This window comes from Puma concolor, chromosome A2, assembly GCF_028749965.1.
Source record: "Puma concolor isolate L17-30 chromosome A2, mPumCon1.1.hap2, whole genome shotgun sequence".
NCBI classification, from domain to species: Eukaryota; Metazoa; Chordata; class Mammalia; order Carnivora; family Felidae; genus Puma; species Puma concolor.
Genome location: NC_141668.1, coordinates 23,803,943 through 23,809,731, shown reverse-complemented (window position 1 = coordinate 23,809,731; position 5,789 = coordinate 23,803,943).

Below are 5,789 nucleotides of genomic sequence, written 5' to 3'. Positions count from 1 at the left end.
AGAACCCCGGTTTTAAAAATATAAATCTCAATACTTTTACTTCATAGCAGGACTTTAAAGGAAATTTTATAACCTATTCAAAAATCCCTTCCCCTCCCACCCTTGGATTATTACTGTTTTTCTCAGGTGTGTGTGTGTGTGTGTGTGTGTGTGTGTGTGTGTTAAGAGAGAGAAAGAGAGAGAGAGCGCGCGTGCGCGCGCATGAGTGGGGGAAGGGAAGAGAGAGAGGGAGAAAGACTCCCAAGCAGGCTCCAAGCTGTCAGCACAGAGCCTGATGTGGGGCTTGATTTCGTGAACTGTGAGATCATGGCCTGAGCAGAAATCAAGAGTTGGACACCTAGCCAACTGAGCCACCCAGGCGCCCCCTCCCTTGGATTATTGTGAAACAAATCCAGACATCATATCATTTCATCCATGAAGTCCGTATGTAAAGGTGGTCTTTGAACACACACACACACACACACACACACACGCAGTATAAAACACAATACCTTTATCACCCATAAAAAAGCAACGATGACTTCATGATAATTTCTTCATCATATATCCATTCATTGTTTAAATTTCTCCAGTTGTCTCCTAATTTTTTAAGAGCTGACTTGTTCCAACAGTTTCTAAATATACAAGATCCATACATTGCATCGGTAGAATCCCAATTTTACTCAAGGTGGGGGGTAACACACAATATTAGACATCCATGTCCGTGTAACTAATTACACACCAAACTTAGAAGCTTAATACAACTGATCATCTGTTTCAGTTTCTGCGGGTCAGGGATCTGGGATTCCAGAAGCCTGAGCTGCAGTCATTACCAGCTTGCGTGAGTCTGTAGGAGCCCCTGGTTCAGGGCTTCAATTCCCAGCCATGTGGGTCTCTCTCTAGGGCAGCTCAAAGCCTATCTGGGCTTCGCCCAGAGAGACTCAAGACTGAAAGAGGCAGCAAAGGAGAGTGCACTCAATGCAGAAGCTGCTGTCTTCCACTCAGTCTCAGGACAGAAAACCCCCTTGGCTGTTTTACCCGTTGTGCCCTTGTGCTCCACCCCCCATCCCTCTTGCCTAGCTGCCCTTCCTCCCCCACCCCCCCACACCCACCCTGTGTCCCTCTCCGCCCAGCTCTCTTGCTTCTGGAGAACACGTCAGGTCCCCGTCCGCTTCCCTGTCTCCCTCTCTCTGTTTCTCCTCTGTACCCTTGCTATGCCTCTGATGCCGGACATGGCCCCAAGCCACCATTCAACCTCCCTTCCCACCACGAACTCCAGGCCAGCCAGAATCCTTCACCTTCCCCTCTGACCCGCTCCCCACTCCCCTCCTCTCCGCCCCAGGGCAGACTCCTGGTCTCTCTCCTACCTGGACTGCCCAGCCCCCTTCTCCCTTAATACTGTTCCTTCCCGTCCAGCCAGGCCCTGATCAAGCCCCCTCCTCCAGGAAGCCCCTCCCTGTGGTTTGTGGTGCTTTCAGGACTTTTAGTGCACCTTGCCTGAAAGTTGGGTTGGGGAGGCGGGGTCAGGAGGGATGAGCCGCCTCCCCCTGCCCCGGACTTCGCGGTGGGCTTGGTAGAGGGGCTGGCATGGACGTAGTGAGCGTGTAGGCTCGGCTCCCTTTCCGTCCTGGCGGCTCTTTTCCCAGAGGGATCACATGGAGGTCTACCGCCCTCTTCTCTGGTTTCCCACCCGCAGAACGGGGGCCCTGGCTCCCGCTGGGACTTCATCTTTCCCACGTGATGCAGAGAGGAAGGATTGTGAGGTGCATGCAGGATGGCCTTGTTCTGGCCCGACTGTCCCGAGGCGGCCGGGTCTCCAGAGTCCCTCAGCTCCTCTCCTTTTCCAAATCTTGTCGTACAGCCTCCTCGGAATTCTGGGGCCCCATTTTGACCTTCCAACAAGCCCCTGCTTGCTTCTGCAGCCACTTCTGTCGCTGGCCACCCCGGCCGAGGGCGCGGTCAGGCCGAGAGGCCCTGTCTCCGGAGATGGGCACGGAAGGTCAAGGCCGGTGACTCTGGGTGGGGCCGCTTCCCCGGGCTCGGCGTTCGCTGGCCTCGGGGTTTTCTCTCCCGCAGCTGCCGGGCCCCGCGGGCGGGGCGGAGGGTCTCCGGCGGGAGAGACGCCCCAGGCCCCCGGGGCCAGCCCCGCCCGGCTCGGGGGGGGGGGGGGGGGGTGTTCACGCGCCGAGGGCCGGGGCAGCCCGGGAGCTCGGGGGCTGCCGCGCGAGGCTCCGGCGCCCCCTGGTGTCCGAGGCAGGGACGGCCGCCGCGCAAGATGGCCGGGGGTGGGCCACGCCTCTCTCCGCGCGCCCTCGATCCTTCGCCCCGTCGGCCCCGGGAAGAGCCCTCCAGACTCCTGGGTGGGCCACTTCCGTTTCCGCAGACGACGGCCGGGATCCCCCGAGTGCGTGCGGCGGGCAGGCTGCACGCGCAGCTGGGCCTCGGGGGTCCGCCCCCCCCACCTCGACGGCCCCGCTGCACCGACGAACTGGGTGCGCTTCCCGCCCCTCCGAGCGGAACGGCCTCTGCGGAGTGGGAGCGTCTGGGTTCTGTCCCCATTCCCAGTAACTGTCGCTCCGGTGATTTATTTGCTTCGCCAAGAAGTTGCTGCTCTACCTAGAGGCTTCCAGGGCTTGCGCTGCCCAGTAGGCAGCCACGAGCCACGTGTGGCTATTGAGCCCTTGAAGAGTGGCAACCGAAGACACCGATTCTTCATCTTATTTAGTTTCAATTACATTTAAAAACGAGCCGTGTAAAATTTTTCTGTAATGCAACTTTGTCTTGGTAGGATGACGTGCCCCCCTTTAAATGTCGAAAATGCAGTATCCAAATTGAGATGCGCTGGGTACACTGCACACTGGATTTCAGAGTTCGTGCAAAAATGAGAACGCTGAATATTCATTTTTAAGTAGTAATTACACACTGAAATATTTCGGATATGTTCAGGTAAATAGAACATTAATTTTACCTTGTTTTATTTATTTTTTATTTAAAAAAATTTTTTTAATGTTTTATTTTTGAGACAGAGAGAGACAGAGCATGAATGGGGGAGGGTCAGAGAGAGAGGGAGACACAGGATCTGAAACAGGCTCCAGGCTCAGAGCTGTCAGCACAGAGCCTGACGCGGGGCTCGAACTCACGGACGGTGAGATCATGACCTGAGCCGAAGTCGGACACTTAACCGACTGAGCCACCCAGGTGCCCCAATTTTACCTTGTTTTACAAGAAATAGGGCTACTAGGAAGTTTTGTGGGTTTTTTTTTTTTTTTTTAAATGGTTGAGAGCGCAAACAGGGAAGGCCAGACAGAGAGAGGGAGAGAGAGAATCTCAAGCAGGCTCCGCCCTGTCAGAGCCCGAGGGGGGCCTGAACTCACAAACCGACCAGCTACCCAGGCGCCCAGGCGCCCGTAGGAAGTTTTAAATTGTGTCCCTGGCATTCTAATTCTATATTTGCTCTAGGGAGTGGGTTGGGCTAACTTGGAGTTTTGCACATTGTGACTCCTCTGCAGCCCCAGTGAACCGTGGGGATGTGTGTGGGCAAAGACCTGACCTTCAGGGCCCAAGCCCGTGGGAGTGATCCCTTGACAGAAATCACAGCGTTAGGCTCACTGGGTCAACCTGGAGGCATCTCACAGGGGCCCCCAATGGCGGGAGGAGGCTCACGCAGACACTGGTGCCCGCGGTCCCCACGGGTGTGGCACCAGGCTTGGCACAGTGTGAACACACGGAAAGAATACTCGCTTAGGGCCTCAAGACTTGGCCAGCATTGCTTGGGCCACTCGCTATCTGTGTGCTTGTCTCTTGGTGCCTCACAAGCAGCTCCTGTGAAACGGGGCCAAGTCCGGGGTCTACTTCCCTAGGGGCTCCCAAGGCCAGGGGGAGGATCGTAAGGGAAAGCCCTCTTCAGCCAAGGCTGAGGTCACCATTATCTTTGCATTATCGCCAGAGGAAGGCTTTATGGAAGACTTTCACACGTTTCTGGAATGATTTGTTACCAGGACACAATTCTTTTGAAATCTTTAGAACTGCGTCTTTAAAAGCTTCGTTCCACACATTTTAAGTGCGTATTAATGGACTAGAGCAGGCACTTGATTCACTGTTTATAGAACTGAAGAGAACAGAATCTGGGCTGAAGCTTCTTAAAGGGAGCTGCTTGTTGTGTTCTTAGCTGGGAGGGGCCACAGGAAATGAAGCGAGCGAGACCCAAAGGTTCCTTCTCCTGGTTAATCATCAATGGCTGGCCAGCCAGGAGGGCCATTTCTCTCGTAGGGAGCCCAAGTCTGACCCTGCCTGCCCTGGCCACTTGACATCAGGTCCTAGGAGCCGAAGGGAAATATCCCTGTATCTTTAGCCTACCATTAAATCCCTTGTCAGGGCAACCCTTCAGTTCTAAGAAGTTCTGAATGCACAAACCCTACACGAGGCACAGGGGAGCAGGGCTGGCCCCAGGTGGATCATGCTGGGTTCATCTGGGGATCTGGCTCTCCGAGAAGCCTGTGGGCACCTCATAAACAAGCCTGCTCAGTCTATCAGGCGGCTCTGGGGCCTCTGCAGAGCCAGGGATTGTGGGATCCACAAAAACTTTCTTTGCCCTGGTTCCGGGTGGGGAGCAAGAAACACCAGGGTCTAGAGTCACGGGAACTCATTCCCTGGGATAGAAAGCAGGCTTCTGAGATGGCAAGAGAATTTAAGGGGATAAAAAGTTCTGGGGCTCTGAGCCCACAGTTCTTTCCTAGGACAATATACCTCAGAAAGCCTGGGTCCCCCATCCCAGGAAAGGGGTAATGCCTTAGGCAGGCAGTGGAAAGCCAGCTGCTGCCTGGGAAGCAGCTGGGCTGGGCTAGACTGAGGCGGAGGCAAGAGTGGCACTGGGTGAGATTACTGGGGAGCAAGGGAGGGACCCAAACCCCAGCAAGTGCACTGAGACGCCTCAGGGAGTTTTTAAAGCAGCTCCCTCATGTGAGATGGATAGACTAGACCGTTCATAGGACTGATACATCTCTTACTTCTCCTTTCTTTTTTTAAATTTTTTTTTCAACGTTTATTTATTTTTGGGACAGAGAGAGACAGAGCATGAACGGGCCAGGGGCAGAGAGAGAGGGAGACACAGAATCGGAAACAGGCTCCAGGCTCCGAGCCATCAGCCCAGAGCCCGACGCGGGGCTCGAACTCACGGACCGCGAGATCATGACCTGGCTGAAGTCGGACGCTTAACCGACTGCGCCACCCAGGCGCCCCCTTACTTCTCCTTTCAAGTGAAAATGGATGTTCTAAACTCCCAAAGAAAGCCGTCTGGGTCCCCAAACTGTCTGATCTTGAAACATCAGTGTTTCATGGGTTGCCAGAATATCCTCTCAGGACACCATATCCCGATATATTGTAACCATATCCGTATTGTTTCAGAGACTGGACGGAATTCTGAGTTGCAGACGGGTGGGAGTCGGAACTTACCAGTTGAGGCTCATTTTAAAAACGAACCGGAGGCCAGGCCGGCAGAGCTCAGAGACCCCGGAGCTAGTGACTGAAAAGGCGGGACGGGAACTCAGAGCACTGGTTGACCCACTACACCCGGCTGAGGGGTCAGTGAGCATCACTTGCAAACCTGTGGAATGTTTTGCTTCTGAGCACTGGAGGCATGTTGAGGGCTTCCTTGTCCCAGGAGAGCTTAGTGTGCTTACTCCCAGCAGAGCACCATTCCTAGGTGGCCTTACCCTCCCTCTCCCGGGCAGATATAAAGCTCGACCTACTGGAGAACACATTAGGATTCAGTGAGGAATAGAACTTTTCTGGGGAAAGTGAGGAAGCAGAAG